This window comes from Microtus pennsylvanicus, chromosome 1 (genome assembly GCF_037038515.1).
Source record: "Microtus pennsylvanicus isolate mMicPen1 chromosome 1, mMicPen1.hap1, whole genome shotgun sequence".
In the NCBI taxonomy this organism is placed as follows: Eukaryota; Metazoa; Chordata; class Mammalia; order Rodentia; family Cricetidae; genus Microtus; species Microtus pennsylvanicus.
The window spans coordinates 174,588,800-174,607,598 of record NC_134579.1 but is presented as its reverse complement, the minus strand read 5'-3'; the positions used below and the strand labels follow the sequence as shown (position 1 = coordinate 174,607,598).

The 18,799-nt window shown below is 39.1% G+C and overlaps 1 protein-coding gene across 2 annotated transcripts in view; it reads right to left on the bottom strand.

Moving 5' to 3' along the window:
• LOC142842509 (amine sulfotransferase-like) overlaps nucleotides 1-18,313 on the bottom strand; it is a 37,285-nt gene extending 18,972 nt beyond the window's left edge. For both annotated transcript variants that reach the window (XM_075959231.1, XM_075959232.1), the window contains exon 1: nucleotides 18,214-18,313. The gene's annotated coding sequence lies outside the window, so the exon portion shown is untranslated. The remainder of the gene's footprint in view (nucleotides 1-18,213) is intronic.
• Nucleotides 18,314-18,799: the final 486 nt, after the last annotated feature.

The following is an 18,799-nucleotide window of genomic DNA, read 5'->3' as shown; positions in this document are numbered from 1 at the left end:
ATGCAGTCATTGATCAATTATTGAGTGGAAGCATTTGTAGGCCCCAGAATATCATAAAAATTATCTTGTGAATAGCAAAGGTTTAAAGAAAAATTTCTTTATTAAATGGGAACAAGCAAAGGAGATTATAAAGAGATGCCCTACTTTCTCTTTCTCTAACCAAACCATGCTACCTGCAGGGACTAACCCAGAGGGTACTCAAAGGAATGAATTCTGGCAGATGGATGTGATCCACTTTGCAGAATTTGGAAAATGAAAGTACGTACAACACATCATTGGCACTTATTCAGGTTTTCAGTGGGCAACGGCTTTAAGCTCAGAAATGACTGATTCAGTAATCACACATTTATTAGAGTTCTGGCCATCATGGATATACCTGCTTATATAAAGATAGATAATTGTCCAGAATATGTCTTTAGGAAAATAGAACAGTTTTTTTCTTATTATAATATTAAGCATATTACAGGTATACGATACAATCCTACAGGTCAGACAGTTATAGAAAGATCAAATTGAACTATAAAAGATATGTTAAACAAGCAGAATGGGATGGATAATGCCCTCAGAAATAGATTGTATAATGCTTTATTAACCTTGCATTTTCTTAATGCTAATGAGAAAGGGACAACAGCAGCAGAGATACATTGGATAACAGAAAAGTCTTCTGAATTAAATCAGCTGGTTTATTTAAAGGATGTGCTGACCTCACAATGGAAGCCAGGAGATGTGCTGCATTGGAGAAGGGGTTTTGCTCTTGTTTCCACAGGAGAAGAGAACTATTGATACCATCAAATTTAATAGAGATTCAGTTTGAAAAGGAGAAACTCTTGAAAAAGAGAAATGACAGCTCGTCCATAACAATAACAACCATACAGGTGGTAATGAAAGCATATAGGGTTGGGGCAGGGTTCTATTCTTTGCAGGAAAATACTCATCTTCAAAAATTCAAGAGACCCTGGATGTTTGGATTCTTACAGAAGGAAAAATAACTATCCAATAAGGGTCATCAAGAAAAACAAATATGACTCATAAGTAGTGGCGGTAAAACATATCCATATATGTATATGTATATGTATATATATTTATGAATACATAGAGATGGCTTTGGAGTTGTACACTGGCTCTGTCCTTCTCTAAATCCAGGAATGTTGTTAAAATAAAACTTCAGGATTTCTGTCTCATGTCAGGAGCCATGATATGGGACAGAAAGTAAAGAGAATTTAGAAAAAATTAGTTTTCTTCATATCTATTTTTTTATTGTACCTTTCATTGAATATATATGACTGTATATGTCTATATAAATAATGTTTAAGTTTTCCACAATGAACAATACATTTTCATGCAGCAATATTTGAAGTTTCCAGGAAAAAGAAGGGGCCCCACAATAACAACTACACCTGGTTGATATGAAGTCATGATGCTAACAGTGCTACTAGAAGATCTGTTTTGGGTACCATTTGCTCAAGATGGTTCCTATTGGTTAGTGGAAATGGTGCACTTTTTAAATAATGTTCTTGCCAGACCTCCAAATAGGAAGATAAGAAAAACCCCACCAAATACTCAGAGAATATTTGCAATTATACCAGACAGTGATCTTGGAACTTAACCATCATTTTACTTTCAGAGGATCCCATAGAAAGAACATTGCCTCCATGATAGCTGGAAGTAATTCTAGAAGATAACATTCCTTCTTTTTTTTTTTTTTTTTGATTATTTTTTTTTTATTGATAAAAGAATAAAGGAAAAAAAAAACAAATTTCCACCTCCTCCCAGCCTCCCCTTTCCCTCCCCCTCCTCCCACTCTTCTCCCCCTCCTCCCACCCCTCTCCCCTTCTCCCCACTCCTCTCCCCCTCCCTCTCCAGTCCAAAGAGCAGTCAGGGTTCCCTGCCCTGTGGTAAGTCCTAGGTCCTCCCCCCTCCGTCCATATCTAGGAAGGTGAACATCCAAACTGGCTAGGCTCCCACCAAGCCAGCGGATTGCGTAGGATCAAAACTGCGTGCCATTGTCCTTGGCGTCTCATCAGCCCTCATTGTTCGCCCTGTTCAGAGAGTCCAGTTTTATCCCATGCTTTTTTTGGTAATAGTCCAGCTGGCCTTGGTGAGCTCCCAGTAGATCAGCTCCACTGTCTCAGTGGGTGGGTGCACCCCTCGCGGTCCCGACTTCTTTGCTCATGTTCTCCCTCCTTCTGCTCCTCATTGGGACCTTGGGAGCTCAGTCCAGTGCTCCAGTGTGGGTCTCGGTCTCTGTCTCTATCTCCATCCATCACCAGATGAAAGTTCTAAGATGATATGCAAGATATTCGTCAGTATTGCGCTAGGATGGGGTCATTTCAGGTTCCCTATCCTCAGCTGCCCAAGGAACTAACTGGGGGCCTCAGCTTGGGCACCTGGGAGCCCCTCTAGGGTCAATTCTCCTGCCCACCCTAAAGTGGGTCCCTTAACTAAGAATTGTGGTTCCGTGCTCCCCTATCCAACCTTCCTTTATCCCGATCCTCCTATTTCCCCAAGTCCCCCCTCCTTGCCTTCTACCTTTTCTCTCCCCATCTCCCCTTACCCCCTTCCCACCCCACCCCCAAGATCCCACTTTTCTCCCCGGCAATTTTGTCTACTTCCCTTATCCAAGAGGATAACGATATGTTTTTCCTTGTGTTCACCTTCTTACTTAGCTTCTTTAGGTTAGCCAATTGTAGATTCTGTGACCCCTATTTATGGCTAGAAACCAATTATGAGTGAGTACATCCCATGTTCTTCTTTTTGGGTCTGGGATACCTCACTCAGGATAGTGTTTTCTATTTCCATCCATTTGCATGCAAAATTCGAGAAGTCATTGTTTTTTACCGCAGCGTAGTACTCTAGTGTGTATATATTCCATACTTTCTTCATCCATTCTTCCATTGAAGGGCATCTAGGTTGTTTCCAGGTTCTGGCTATTACAAATAATACTGCTATGAACATAGTTGAACAAATGCTTTTGACATGTGATAGAACATCTCTTGGGTAAATTCCCAAGAGTGGTATTGCTGGGTCCAGGGGTAGGTTGATCCCGAATTTCCTGAGAAACCGAAACACTGACTTCCACAGTGGTTGCACAAGATTGCATTCCCACCAGCAATGGATGAGGGTACCCCTTCCTCCACAGCCTCTCCAGCAAAGGCTATCCTTGGTGTTTTTGACTTTAGCCATTCTGACAGGTGTAAGATGGTATCTCAAAGTTGTTTTGATTTGCATTTCCCTGATTGCCAAGGAGATTGAGCACGACCTTAAGTGTCTTTTGGCCATTTGAAGTTCTTCTGTTGAGAATTCTCTGTTCAGCTCAAAGCCCCATTTTTTAATTGGGTTAATTAGCATTTTAAAGTCTAGTTTCTTGAGTTCTCTATATATTTTGGAGATCAGACCTTTGTCTGTTGCGGGGTTGGTGAAGATCTTCTCCCAGTCAGTAGGTTGCCTTTGTGTCTTAGTGACAGTGTCCTTTGCTTTACAGAAGCTTCTCAGTTTTAGTAGGTCCCATTTATTCAATGTTGCCCTTAATGCCTGTGCTTCTGGGGTTATACATAAGAAGCGATCACCTGTGCCCATCTGTTGTAGGGTATTTCCCACTTTCTCTTCTATCAGGTTCAGTGTTTTCGGGCTGATAATGAGGTCTTTAATCCATTTGGACTTGAGTTTTGTGCACGGTGATAGATATGGGTCTATTTTCATTCTTCTACAGGTTGACATCCAGTTGTGCCAGCACCATTTGTTGAAGATGCTTTCTTTCTTCCATTGTATACTTTTAGCTCCTTTATCGAAAATGAGGTGTTCATAGGTTTGTGGGGTAAAATCCGGGTCTTCTATACGATTCCATTGGTCGACTTCTCTATTTTTATGCCAGTACCACCCTGTTTTCATTACTGTAGCTCTGTAATAGAGTTTGAAGTCAGGGATGGTAATGCCTCCAGAAGATCCTTTATTGTATAGGATTGTTTTGGCTATCCTGGGTTTTTTGTTTTTCCATATAAAGTTGATTATTGTCCTCTCCAGATCTGTGAAGAATTTTGATGGGATCTTGGTGGGGATTGCATTGAATCTATAAATTGCCTTTGGTAGAATTGCCATTTTTACTATGTTGATCCTCCCAATCCAAGAGCAAGGGATGTCCATCCATTTTTTGGTATCCTCATCAATTTCTTTCTTCAATGCCTTAAAGTTCTTGTCAAATAGATCTTTCACTTCCTTGGTTAGATTTACCCCAAGATATTTTATGCTGTTTGTGGCTATCGTGAATGGAGAAGCTTCTCTGATTTCCCTCTCTGCTTCCATATCCTTTGTGTATATGAGGGCGACTGATTTTTTGGAGTTGATCTTGTATCCTGCCACATTACTAAAGCTGTTTATCAGCTGTAAAAGTTCTTTGGTGGAGTTTTGGGGGTCGCTTATGTACACTATCATATCATCTGCGAATAACGAAAGTTTAACTTCTTCCTTTCCAATTCGAATCCCCTTGATCCCATTATGCTGTCTTATTGCTATTGCTAGAACTTCCAGCACTATATTGAAGAGGTATGGCGAAAGTGGACAGCCTTGTCGTGTTCCTGAGTTAAGCGGGATGGCTTTGAGTTTCTCTCCGTTTAATTTGATGTTAGCTGTCGGCTTGCTGTATATAGCTTTTATTATATTTAGGTATGACCCTTGTATCCCTAATCTCTCCAAGACTTTTAACATAAATGGATGTTGAATTTTGTCGAATGCTTTTTCAGCATCTAATGAAATGATCATATGGTTTTTTTCTTTCAGTTTATTTATATGCTGGATTACATTGATAGATTTTCGTATGTTGAACCAGCCCTGCATCTCAGGAATGAAGCCTACTTGATCATAATGGATAATTTTTCGGATGTGTTCTTGGATTCGGTTTGCCAGTATTTTGTTGAGGATTTTTGCATCAATATTCATGAGTGAGATCGGCCTGTAATTCTCTTTCCTGGTTGAGTCTTTGTGTGGTTTTGGTATCAGAGTAACTGTAGCTTCATAAAAGGAATTTGGTAATGACCCTTCTGTTTCTATATTGTGAAATACATTAAGGAGTATAGGTATTAGGTCTTCTTGGAAGTTCTGGTAGAATTCCGCATTGAAACCATCTGGTCCTGGGCTTTTTTTGGTAGGGAGGTTTTTGATAACCTCTTCTAATTCTTCGCGACTAACAGGTCTATTTAGATTGTTCACCTGGTCCTGATTTAACTTTGGTAAATGATATTTATCTAAGAAGGTATCCATTTCCTTTACATTTTCCAGTTTTGTGGCGTATAGGCTTTTGTAGTAAGATCTAATGATTCTCTGAATTTCCTCTGTGTCTGTGGTTATGTCCCCCTTTTCATTTCTGATCTTATTAATTTGCAAATTCTCTCTCTGCCGTTTGATTAGTTTGGATAGGGGTTTGTCAATCTTGTTGATTTTCTCCAGGAACCAGCTTTTTGTTTCATTGATTCTTTGGATTGTTCTCTGTGTTTCTATTTTATTGATTTCAGCCCTCAGTTTGATTATTTCCAGTCTCCTACTCCTCCTAGGTGAGTCTGCTTCTTTTTTTTCTAGAGCTTTCAGGTGGGCTGTTAAGTCTCCAATGTGAGCTTTCTCTGTTTTCTTTAAGTGGGCACTTAGTGCTATGAACTTTCCTCTCAGGACTGCTTTCATAGTGTCCCATAAGTTTGAGTATGTTGTTTCTTTATTTTCATTTAATTCCAGGAATACTTTAATTTCTTTCTTTATTTCTTCCTTAATCCAGGTGTGGTTCAGTAGTTGGCTGTTCAGTTTCCATGACTTTGTGGGCTTTCCGGGGGTAGCCTTGTTGTTGAATTCTAACTTTAATCCATGGTGATCTGATAAGACACAGGTGGTTAGTAATACTTTTTTGTAACTGTGGATGTTTGCTTTGTTACCGACTATGTGGTCGATTTTCGAGAAGGTTCCATGAGCTGCAGAGAAGAAGGTGTATTCTTTCCTATTTGGGTGGAATGTTCTATAGATGTCTGTTAAGTCCATTTGTTTCATTACCTCCATTAGTTGTCTTATTTCTCTGTTAGGTTTCTGTCTGATTGACCTGTCCATTGGTGAGAGAGGAGTGTTGAAATCTCCTACTATTAGTGTGTGCGGTTTGATGGCTGCCTTGAATTTTAGCAATGTTTCTTTTATGTACGTGGGTGCTTTTATATTAGGGGCATAGATGTTCAGGATTGAGACTTCATCCTGATGAACTGTTCCTGTTATGAATATAAAATGCCCCTCTCCATCTCTTCTGATTGATTTAAGTTTGAAGTCAACTTTGTTAGAGATTAGTATGGCCACACCTGCTTGTTTCTTAGGTCCATTTGCTTGATAGGCCTTTTCCCAACCCTTTACTCTGAGTAGGTGCCTGTCTTTGTGGTTGAGGTGTGTTTCTTGTAAACAGCAGAATGTTGGATCCTGTTTTCTTATCCAATCTCTTAGCCTGTGCCTTTTTATAGGTGAGTTGAGACCATTGACATTAAGTGATATTAATGACCAGTGGTTGTTAACTCCGGTCATTTTTTTTTAGTCGTAGAGTTTGTGTGTATCCCTTCTTTGGTTTGTGTTGATGAAGGGTCTCTAGATGTCTGAGTTATTGTGGTCATTATTGGATTCCTTGGTTAGTGATTTTCCTTCTATTACTTTCTGTAAGGCTGGATTTGTGGCTGCATATTGTTTGAATTTGTTTTTATCCTGGAAAATTTTATTTTCTCCATTTATAGTGAACGAAAGCTTGGCTGGGTATAGTAATCTGGGCTTGCATCCATGGTCTCTCAGTTTCTGCAGTACATCTATCCAGGACCTTCTGGCTTTCATGGTTTCCATGGAAAAGTCAGGTGTAAGTCTGATAGGTTTACCTTTGTAAGTAATTTGGCCTTTTTCCTTTGCCGCTCTTAATATTTTTTCCTTATTCTGAGTGCTTTGTGTTTTGATAATTATATGGCGAGGGGATGTTTTTTTTTGATCCAGCCTATTTGGTGTTCTGTATGCTTCTTGCACCTTCATAGGTATATCTTTCTTTAGGTTGGGAAAGTTTTCTTCTATAATTTTATTAAATATATTTTCTGGACCATTGAGCTGCACTTCTTCTCCTTCTTCTACTCCTATTATTCTTAGGTTTGGTCTTTTTATTGTGTCCCATATTTCCTGAATGTTTTGTGATGAGAGTTTGTTGGACTTGCTGTTTTCTTTGATCAGTGTGTTTATTTTCTCTATGGTATCTTCAGAATCTGAGAGTCTTTCTTCTATCTCTTGTATTCTGCTGGTTATGCTTGTTTCTGAAGTCTCTATTCGTTTACCTAGATTTTCCATGTCCAGCCGGCCCTCTGTTTGTGTTTTCTTCTTTGCCTCTATTTCAGTTTTCAAGTCTTGAACTGTTTCCATTATCTGTTTGATTGTTTTTCCTTGGTTTTCTAGGGTATCATTCACTGATTTATTCAATTCTTCAAACTTTCTGTTATATTTCTCATCCATTTCTATAAGGGCGTTTTTTACATGCTGTTTAAGGGCGTCAATCACTTTCATGAAGTCAAACTTCTCTCCTTCTTGATTAAGGTGTTCATGACCTTCCGTTGTGAGGTCGCTGGATTCTGGTGGCTTCATGTTGCTTTTCAGTTTGTTGGGCGAATTCTTGCCTTGGCGTCTGCCCATATCTTCTTCCAAATACTCCCTTATGGGTCTTCTTTTACCAGATCAGGTCTCCTTGCCTACCCAACGCGGCCTCACCAATGTTGGCTCTCCTGGCACCAAGGGATCAGGTCTCCGTGCCCAACCCTGGCTCGTCCCAACGCTGGTTCTCCCCAATGCTGGTTCTCCCCAACGCTGGTTCTCCTGGGCCGAGAGATCAGGCCTCCGTGCTGGTTGGGCAGCTCGCAAACAAAGCGCCTACCTTCCTTGGTGCAGGCAGGCCACAGAAACAAAGGCAGTGGAGCCCGCCCGGGCGCCGGGAGGACTGGGACCCAACTCCCAATGCCTCGCGCCAAAAGAGGGCGGGGGGCCCAAGTGGGGAGGGCTCTGGACGGAAGCTGGGTGGGCCAGGAAGAAAGAGGCAGTAACCAGGGAATAGAGGTCCCCAACGCTGGTTCTCCTGGGGCCGAGAGATCAGGCCTCCGTGCTGGTTGGGCAGCTCGCAAACAAAGCGCCTACCCTCCTTGGTGCAGGCAGGCCACAGCAACAAAGGCAGTGGAGCCCGCCCGGGCGCCGGGAGGACTGGGACCCAACTCCCAATGCCTCGCGCCAAAAGAGGGCGGGGGGCAACATTCCTTCTTCCAACAAAGTTTGTCCTCAGGGTTAGGAACATCATTTAGGGGTTTATTATAATTTTTATAGAGTTGTAGGCTCAGGGATATCTTTGAAAAAAGGGAAAATTGGATGGGATAATAGATTAGTATGTGCCTAATCACACTAATAATAATAGTGAGTAATAGAGTGAAAACTTGTGAGTTATTATTTGTAGGCAATTACATTGGTATAGATTCTAATATATTGATGCAAAGTAAAATTATATTAAATATTGTATGCACACATGTTCTACCTCTGCTTAAAACTTTTTTATATTGATATACATTTATCATATTGCAATGTAAAGTTCTACCTCTGATCAAGATACTTATACATTGTTTACATTTGGAAGTCATTTTCCTCACTTGTTGCACATTTGCTTATTATATAATATTCAATTATGAAGTCTTAGTCTTTAAGTTATATAGGAATTATGAATTATAGATCAATATTCATATAGATTTGTCTTACTTATAGTTAGAATAGTCAGGTTCTTTAGACACATAGAGATTATACTCTGCATAGATAGGTATACTTCAACCACTTCAAAGAGCTGTAGAGTATGGAATTTATATAACTTGGGGTTGTTATTTTAGTAAGACACGATTGCTCCTGGCATCACCAATTTGTTCCTAAGAGAATGTTGAGCACTGAAGTCACTCCATTTGGAGCTTGTTTCCTTCTTGGCAAAACTGGCCTTTGGGCAGAGAAATGCCCATGCCTCAACCACTGAGAAGATACATAGTATCTGGAAATGGATAAGCAGGACTGTCAAATCATGCCAAGACAGAGTAAGATGGTTTGGGAAAGTTTTCTGCCTCTGAAAATGGTCTGTCAGTTATTCTAAGCTTTAGCTAAAGTTGGTTGCTTCAACGTTGCAAATGAGACTTTGGGTTATTGCCCAGGTAGCCAGTTGTCTCTGTCATTTATTGTACAAATTGGAAGTTGCTTGATTGTACTTCCTGCTTACTCAAGTAATATTATTTCTCTTCTGAGATCTTATATGGGGTTAAAGACTAGATAGTCATAATTAATTTGCTTTCATGATGTGTCCAAGTTATTTATTTATACAAGACTTAAACTAGTTAAGATAGGATAATCATTGAATATATTTGTTCTTATTGTATATAATTTTGTATTAGGCTTAGAACTCTCTTATTTTAACAAAAGTGGGAGGTGTTATAGAAAGTCTTACTGCCAGTGATTACCTGCCCACTGGGGCATGGCCTCTTACTATATAAGCTGATGTAGAACATGCACCCACTCTCTTTCTGGTCGCTGGATTTGTCTAATGTTCTCCATTCAAGCAGAGGAGTCTGATTTGTGAGTTTACCCCTAAATAAATATCAATTTCTCAATTCTGAGGTAGTGTGTTATTTCTTTTAAGTGTCCTTTCACACAGCTCCTTGAAAACAGAACTTCAAAAGATAAAAAAGGGAGAATTATATCCTCAAATGCCACATAATGCTTTAAATCATGCACTGTTTACGCTAAATTTCTTGAATAAGGATATCCATGCGTGATCAGCAGGGAACAGATTGTGGCAAAATAATACAAAGACCACCTTTGCTAAAGAAATATGGAAAGATCCTTGTACTGGAAAATGGAGAGAACCAGACCCTATATTAATACGGGGTCGAAGGCATTTATGTGTTTTTTTTTCTGAGGATGAAGATCATGCAAGATGTCTTCCATAACAACTGGTTTGATGAGTCCAACAGAAGAACAGCAGAACTGATGACATAGTAACTGATAATGCCCTTCAGGAGAGTTGGAGTGGAAGGAGATCGAGAAAAAAACCGTGGTCCAGCCTTCCCCACCACCGGAGAGAAGAGTGACTGATGCACTGTGCTTGGCTTGCTGCCACCACTCCACACTGTAGGGTGCCATTCTGTTCTACAGGACGCTGAGCTGCTTCCAGACACTCAGAACACAGACCAAGAAGCTTTGCTGCATTGACCTGACCGCAATGACTACAAATTGCTTACGGTCTGAATCTTGTTTGCTTTGGAGTTGAAATGTAGACTGAATATTTCACTGTTTTAATCTTGGGGACACACAACTCATTTAAAATATTGGATCTGAAAAATAGAAGTAAACTTTCCCTTTGGGGAAAGAAAGACACAAAATATATGATGACTGAAATACTTCTTCACTTAAGACAGGTACATCCTAAGGGTTTAACTACTGCCCAGAGACAGGAACTGGTATTGATAACAGCAATGCCATTGTAGTCATTGTACTCTCACCTATCAGAAAAACTTTTCTTGTCTTTTGATTAATATGGATTTAAGAAGATTATGATATGTTAAATTGTGAATTTATTGTTAATTCCCATTCTAGAATTATGGCATTGACCTAATAATGTTTTTAACTGCTTATACGATGTTGAGAAAAGTTTGACACACCCTGTAAATGTTTGGGTGTAATGCATATGTTTTTTTTTTCATAATATCACAAGTGTATTACATGTATTATCAAATACAGCAATAAAATTACCTTATTGACAACTTTTTTTTAAAAATTTATTTATTAAGGATTTCTGCCTCCTCCCCGCAACTGCCTCCCATTTCCCTCCCCCTCCCCCGATCAAGCCACCCTCCCTCATCTGCTCGAAGAGCAATCAGGGTTCCCTGACCTGAAACAGAAAAGTCGACCAATGGAATCGAATAGAAGACCCTGACTTTAACCCACAAACCTATGAGCACCTGATTTTCGATAAAGGAGCTAAAAGTATACAGTGGAAAAAAGACAGCATTTTCAACAAATTGTGCTGGCAAAACTGGATGTCAATCTGTAAAAGAATGAAAATAGATCCATATCTATCACCATGCACAAAACTCAAGTCCAAATGGATTAAAGACCTCAATATCAGTCCGAACACACTGAACCTGATAGAAGAGAAAGTGGGAAGTACTCTACAGCACATGGGCACAGGAGACCACTTCCTATGTATAACCCCAGCAGCACAGACACTAAGGGCATCATTGAATAAATGGGACCTCCTGAGGCTGAGAAGCTTCTGTAAAGCAAAGGACACTGTCACTAAGACAAAAAGGCAACCCACTTACTGGGAGAAGATTTTCACCAACCCCGCAACTGACAAAGGTCTGATCTTCAAAATATATAAAGAAATCAAGAAACTAGACCGTAAAAGGCTAATCAATCCAATTATAAAATGGGGCACTGAGCTGAACAGAGAATTCGCAACAGAAGAAGTTCAAATAGCCAAAAGACACTTAAGGTCATGCTCAACTTCCTTAGCAATCAGGGAAATGCAAATCAAGACAACTTTAAGATACCATCTTACACCTGTCAGAATGGCTAAAATAAAAAACACCAATGATAGCCTTTGCTGGAGAGGTTGTGGAGAAAGGGGGACACTCACCCATTGCTGGTGGGAATGCAAACTTGTGCAACCACTCTGGAAAGCAGTGTTTCAGTTTCTCAGGAAATTCGGGATCAACCTACCCCTAGATCCAGCAATACCACTCTTGGGAATATACCCAAGAGAGGCCCTATCATACAACAAAAGTATATGCTCAACTATGTTCATGGCAGCATTGTTTGTAATGCATATGTTAAAAATTTTATATTTTGATATAATGTAAAAAAATTAAGAGGTGCTTTAGACCAGCTGAAGAAACATTTTCAACTCAGGTGACCCTCCTCCCCTTTAAATAAGAGACTATGTAGGCTTTAGGAGCATGATTATTCATAAAACATTATGATCTATCCTAACTAGAATGTATGGTTTCAATATACAGAGCCCAAAGGTGCTTTTGTCCCTTAATCTTTTTTCTTCACAGAGGTCAGCAGTCAGAGACGTTTGAAGCTTCTTTTACTCAGAATCCTAAGACAGGAGCTCACATAATTAGGATGTCTGTTTCCAAAGACAGGTAAATTTAGCTAAATGAAGAAGTCTTTGCCTACGGCAGACATGATAATTGTCCTGTTGCAGAAGTGATGTGGGAGTGTCATATATAAATCTGTTGATTTCATTGGTTAAGCAATAAAAAGAAACTGCTTGGCCCTCATAGGTTAAAACATAGGTAGGAGGAGTAAACAGAACAGAATGCTGGGAGGAAGAGGAAGTGAGCTCAGAGAGACGCCATGCTCCTCTCTCCCGGGTAGACGTGATAGCTCTGTTCTCTGAGACACACGCTATGAAGCTCCGACCAAGGATGGACCCAGGACATAGAATGCTAATGAACTTCCCCCTTAGTTTACCTTTTGATATAAAAATGTTTGGATAATAAACATAGGCATTCTTTAGTATTTGAATGAACTATGAGACTCCCTCCCGTTATTACCATGTGAACTGTCTCAATTATTCCTATATTCCCACTCTGGTTCTTGAAATAATTTATGTCTGGGCCAGACCCTGACACCATTATACTTTTGTTATGAAAATAATAAATTTCTTAAGGATTATACTTCAAGTGTCCTCTTCCTAAGGAATGGATAACCTGTTGTCTCTGTGTAGTATTTCTGAGACTTGACATCTGAGAGAACATTTCTAATAAATTTTTTCTACCCGAATAAGACCATGAGACTTAAAAATATTGTTCTTATATAGTCACAAATATCATGTGAAAATATTATTAAGATATACCTTTCAACAGAAGAAATTACAATAAGAATATAGTATAAATACTTTTTAAAATTATAATAAATGTGTCATATTTCCATATGCCATTTTTGTACATACATTTTGGGGTGATTCTCCCACACTCCTCCAGATCTCTCCACCCCCTGTCACTGCACATGTCCCGCTTCATTATTTTTCTTAACTGTCATAAATGTTATATTATTCCAATGTTTTCCTTTTATAACACCTTTTCCCTCTTACTATCTCTTTACTATTCGCATGACTTATATTTATATTATATTCATATACCTACACATGTATAAAAGCTGGAAACTAGAATCTGTGTATGACAGGGAACATGTGATAATTTTTCTTAGTGAGCCTGAGTTACTTCACTTAATATAATCTTTTACAGCTTCATTCAATTTCCTTCGAATCCTATAATTTCATTGTCTTTACAACTGAATAAAATTCCACTTTCATTATCCATTCATTAATAGGTAAATATTGAGGTAGTGTCCATTTCTTTGTTATTGTAAGTAGAACATCAACAATAATAATAATATCCATAAAGCCCCATTAAGAGAACTTTTTCTTTTTGGTCAGGAGAATGAAATCTCTGAATTTTACAGTTGGGCATTACAATGACCTGGCTATGGTACCCCTCTAGGGAGGCAGGCTTATTTTAATGCATGCTAAGGAGATAAGAGGAACATTTATCGCGTTATTGAGAAAATATGCTTTTCCTTCCCAGAATTCCAGCTTTCTAGACTAGTCACTATAAGTTACCATGAGTTTCTGTTGGGTTTGCACAACTCTTCTTCTTCTTCTTCTTCTTCTTCTTCTTCTTCTTCTTCTTCTTCTTCTTCTTCTTCTTCTTCTTCTTCTTCTTCTTCTTCTGTCTTTTACTTTCAGAAGCTAAGCAGAAGTAAATATGCTTTCTCCAGTACTTTGGACCTTTTCACTCATGTCTCAATCTCCCACTGTGCCATGTGACTGCTTGTCCACCAAGTGACTGACCTCTGTCTTGTCCCAACTCATAAGGCATGCCCCCTTCCTCTTCTCTGCCTCCTTCCTCCAAGCAGCTGCTGAGGTTTATAGCTTGCCTGCTGTGGAGTTTTACTTTAAAACTCTTTTAATGAAATTATCCTTTGGTCTGTGCTTAAATTCTTATATTACTGGGACAAAGAATTCAGAGAGGGGACTGTGATCAAGAACAACATGAGAGATTTTGGTAGACTCCCCAAAATATCTAGTAATACATGAGTGTGTTATACACTGAACAAATCTATATCTCTGTGATAGTATGTTGACGCTCTTGGGTCTGTGTGCAAGAGAAGTAGAAGTGTCAGATTTTAGCCCTATTATTAGAATTTTTGAGAACACTCCATCCTGATTTCCACATAGTAACTTCAACAGCTTACACTTCCACTAATAGTGAATAAAGGTTCCTCTTGACTCACATCCTAACCAGTGCATGTAGTAAAAATGTACAGTAAAAAAGGGAAGTGAGTGGGACATGGTGAGCAGCACATGAATGGACTGATGAGCTCTCCACAGACTAACCCAGGGGCAGCTGGAGAGCATCCATCTGTGGTATAGGTCTTGGCAGAAAATTATTACTTTCAGCAGCAAAGGGAAAAACAAATTTCAGATAGCAGAGGAGAAGTAGATGCCAGAGTCTGTTCTAGAGGCTCAGCTTCAATGAAGGATTTTGTCCTTCTAGTATGAGAGTCAATGTTGGGGGCTGGAACTTCAGCTCAAAATAGATAATGTTTCAGAATATTTATTCTGTGCTCTTAATACCAGTGCATCTTAAGGAGAGGTGGAGAGGGACATACACACACACACACACACACACACACACACACACAGAGAGAGAGAGAAAGAGAGAGAGAGAGAGAGAGAGAGAGAGAGAGAGAGAGAGAGAATGAGGCAGTGCTGAACTTCCAACAGAGGATAAAGTCGTTTTAACAAGAATCTTGTTGAGTTGGAAGCTAAGCATTCTAGAGGCAAAGATCCCTCCCTACATGACTGCATGGAAGTTAAGAGGAAGAGCCATGGACTGTACTCATCAGTTAACCTGCAGAATATTTCTAGCTATAGAGGAAAAACTTCAAGCCAAAATGTAGCAATGTTCTGTAATAAGGATATCTGGTTTGAGCCATAGATTGTGATGGACTAGAGACAGGTCTGGAAATGTAAGAGACCTGTGAAGAATGGAGGGTCATAGGTGCTGGTGTATGTTTGGATAACACAGCCCAGATACTGATAAAGTACAGCCAAGATAGATAGTGCTGAATCTTAGCAAGTGAGCACAAAATCAGTGACACCAGGAACCTATAAACAGTTATATAATTTTTTTTTTGGTTTTTCGAGACAGGGTTTCTCTGTGGTTTTGGAGCCTGTCCTGGAACTAGCTCTTGTAGACCAGGCTGGTCTCGAACTCACAAAGATCCGCCTGCCTCTGCCTCCCGAGTGCTGGGATTAAAGGCGTGCGATACAACCATTTATTCCAAAGTAACACCTTTATAGGATTCTGTATAAATGTGTCCTTAAGGAAAGAGGCCTGAGATTTCATCTTCTCCCTATTCTTGACTGTCGCCTGTGTGTATACCTCCAAACAGCCTGAGTGCTGGTGAATGAAGCATGTCACATGTACCCATGTCTCCTTAAATTCTCTTCCACCTGCAGTCCTCCCATGACTGGTCTCCTTTCCTGGTATGGAAACTTGAAACTTACAGGACTATGTACAGAGTTCTTCCCCTAATACACAATTTAGTAGATCAGTTTTGTTCTCTCTCTCCCCTCTCTCTCTTCCTCTCTCTTCTCCCTCCTTCCCGTCTAACAGGTTCAAGTGTGTCTTCAGAGGTTCAGAGTTTCTAATTTCCTTTACTTTTAACCAAAAGCAATAGCCTTTTGCTATGACATCAAAATGTAAATCTGTTCCAGTTATCTTACAGATTCCTGGGAAACTACTGCTATATCAAAATCAGGTCTTGTAAAAAAAAAAAAGTAACTGTCTCCAGAGCCTTTCACTAACTCCAGCCAGTTTCAAGCATATTTTATAGGTCACTCTTGCTGCTCAGGCCAAGATCAATCTAAAAAGCACTCCCTAGACAGTGTCAAAAGACCTGCAGCAGCTCCTGGGACTTCACCATTGGTACAAAATCTGGATTAAAAACACCTGCCAACTAAAATCTGGTTTTAAAACCCAGGTTTATCTGTGGTTGTGTCTTTTCCCATGGCTAGCCCCATTGAACAGGGCCAATAATTACAATAATTTTTTCTCTTAACCACCTGCCTTCTCAAACTCCAGGATGACAGCAAAACAGATGCTGTTCCAGCCACACTTCTTGCTGAGTGTGAGGCACGAACTTCCATCAGTCCCTTCTTCCACATTGCTCCATGCCTGCAGGAAGTAGCCAGACTTGAGCCAATCCCCCTATATACATGGACTCTGGGATGCTTGGTCAAAAGTGAGGCCCCAATCCTCTAACACCCATATAGCCAAAGAGTCTGGAATGTAATATTGAACTGGACTCTAATTCCCAGCTGTTTAGATTCTAACTTCCAGCCTGCCAGTGCTGACCCCAGTTTGGGGAGGGACAGGACCACTCCCACAGGGTATTTAGTCTCACTCTAGAAAAAGAAACATGTGATTTTGAGTTTGCTTGGTTTCCTCTCCCCACCATGCTGTCTTGGTCCACCCAAGAGTGTCACATTTATTAAACACGGGCATTTTAATTTAGTCTTATCTGGATTGATTGGAGTTCATTCCATTGGTGGACCATCTTTTTCTTAAGATTAAACTAAGCAGTACATTTTTCTGAAAAGGACTCAACAGCTAAGAAAATAATACAACTAACAAATGGAAGTTAAAATTTTTCTACACACAAAAGGAGCAATTAATCAGTAAACATACAGCCTAGAGAATAAAGTTGTTGCTTGGTATATCTGTTATATCTAGAATTCATAAAAAACTAAAAAAAATCCATAAATATAAAAAAGCAAAGGCCCAATCTAGAAATAGACTAATGAAATGAAACTACTGTGTATTTATGTTTTATCACATACCTAGGCCCTAGATCTTCTGATATATAAAAACCACATATAATGAGGTTCTGACAGAAGAAAGAAATTGGCAGTAGGGGTAGGAAAAAGGAAAATAAAGGTGGCAAGAAGGTAGACATGTTCAAAATACATGGTAAATTAATGCTTGAATAATATTTTCTTTATGAAACTTGGTAAAATGAAGATATGACACTAAACACAAGTAATAGCCAGTTGTATATGCACTTCTCAGTTATGTGATGTATCATCATAAGGGGTATGAATAGATGCAGACTAGTAAGAAACACAAGGAAAACAAATGATTAACTTAATTATCATTAAATGATTTACTTAATATGTAAACATATTATTTGATATACTAAAATAGATAAATCTTACCTATTAGTAATTACTAGCAAAATTTCAATGAACATAATCTCAGATAACAATAAAGTTCTTAACATTAGTTAGATTTTTGATTAATTATTACTTTTTACCTGAAATTAAACTCAAGAAAGAAATAGCTAAAATAAAATAGAACTAGCTATGCTAATTCCATAAGTTTATTTTTATTCAGAAAGAGAGAGAGAAAGAGAGAGGGGGAGGGAGAGAGAGAGGAGAGAACTTAAAAAAAGATTACACCTTTGCTCAATTCAGTTCAGGCAAATATCTACATAGGGTTTGCCAGATAAATCTCTACTTAATGTTTAAATAGGTAAGAGGACATTACAGGATTTAAACATTAGAATGTTTTATTTCAGTTGTCTATTCTCAAGAAATTTTGGTGTACATTAAGAAAATAAATGTGTTAAATCTAAAAACACAGTTCCGTCTAAATTGCATGCCAGCAAACAGCATTTAATTTCTTTTAAACTACAGGGTTTTGATTTCTGCAGAGAAGAAATAGTAAATATTTTACTTTAGATTCACCTGTGTACAATCAAAAAATGCAATCTGGGTCTTAAGCCTCTAGTGATTATATTTCTGTGAGGCAAAGTCCAGGCAACCTGACTAATGAGTAATGGGAGCAGAATACCTCGGGTCTGTTAACAAAAGGTGGTATCAAGATGGTAAGTGAAGCAATATGTTGACACTGGCACCATAAATTTTCTACCAAGTGACCTATCTAGTCCCTGCATTATCATTATGATTTCCAAAAAGTCTGGTCAATGAGCAGTGTGTTAGGCTGATGGTGGAAGTTACAAAATAATTCCACACTAGTTTAAAATTATAAATATTAAAAGGGCTATTTATTTAAGGGAAAAACTTACAGATCACTGTCCTAGATAACAGTCCTCTGCATGAACAGGAACAGAGTCCAGGATCCAGAAGCGGGAGCCAGAAGCAAGTGAGCAGGCACACGTTTCACAACTGCTTTTAGAGTGTCAGAGACCATGCCCAAGTGGGCTGGTATCTTAAAGGCCATTGGCTGAAGGAGTGGAATCTGCTCTCACAGCACCTCCCCCTTTTGTTAAAATAAGAGAGTTCCAAATCTGAGCCAAAACTATATACACTAGGAACAGTTATCAAGTATAATTAGAATTACAACCAGCACAAACAATATTAAGAAAGGAACATATGATAAATGTTTTAATAAACATTCTACCCTAAGAAGTCTAAGTCTTGTATAGGAAATGGCTTGACTAGATATAAGAGTACAGTAACTATGGCTACCTAATCTTGAACCCTGTGGAAGGCCTGAGAACGAAGATAATATGACTTGAAGAGGCAAGAACAATCCAGCAGCTTCCAAAGCCAATAAAATATGATGGAGACAATTACCTACCTGAGCAATCACCCAAAATCTCATTTTCCATTATTGAAGCAACCAACTTTGGCTAAGGCCTAGCATAACTG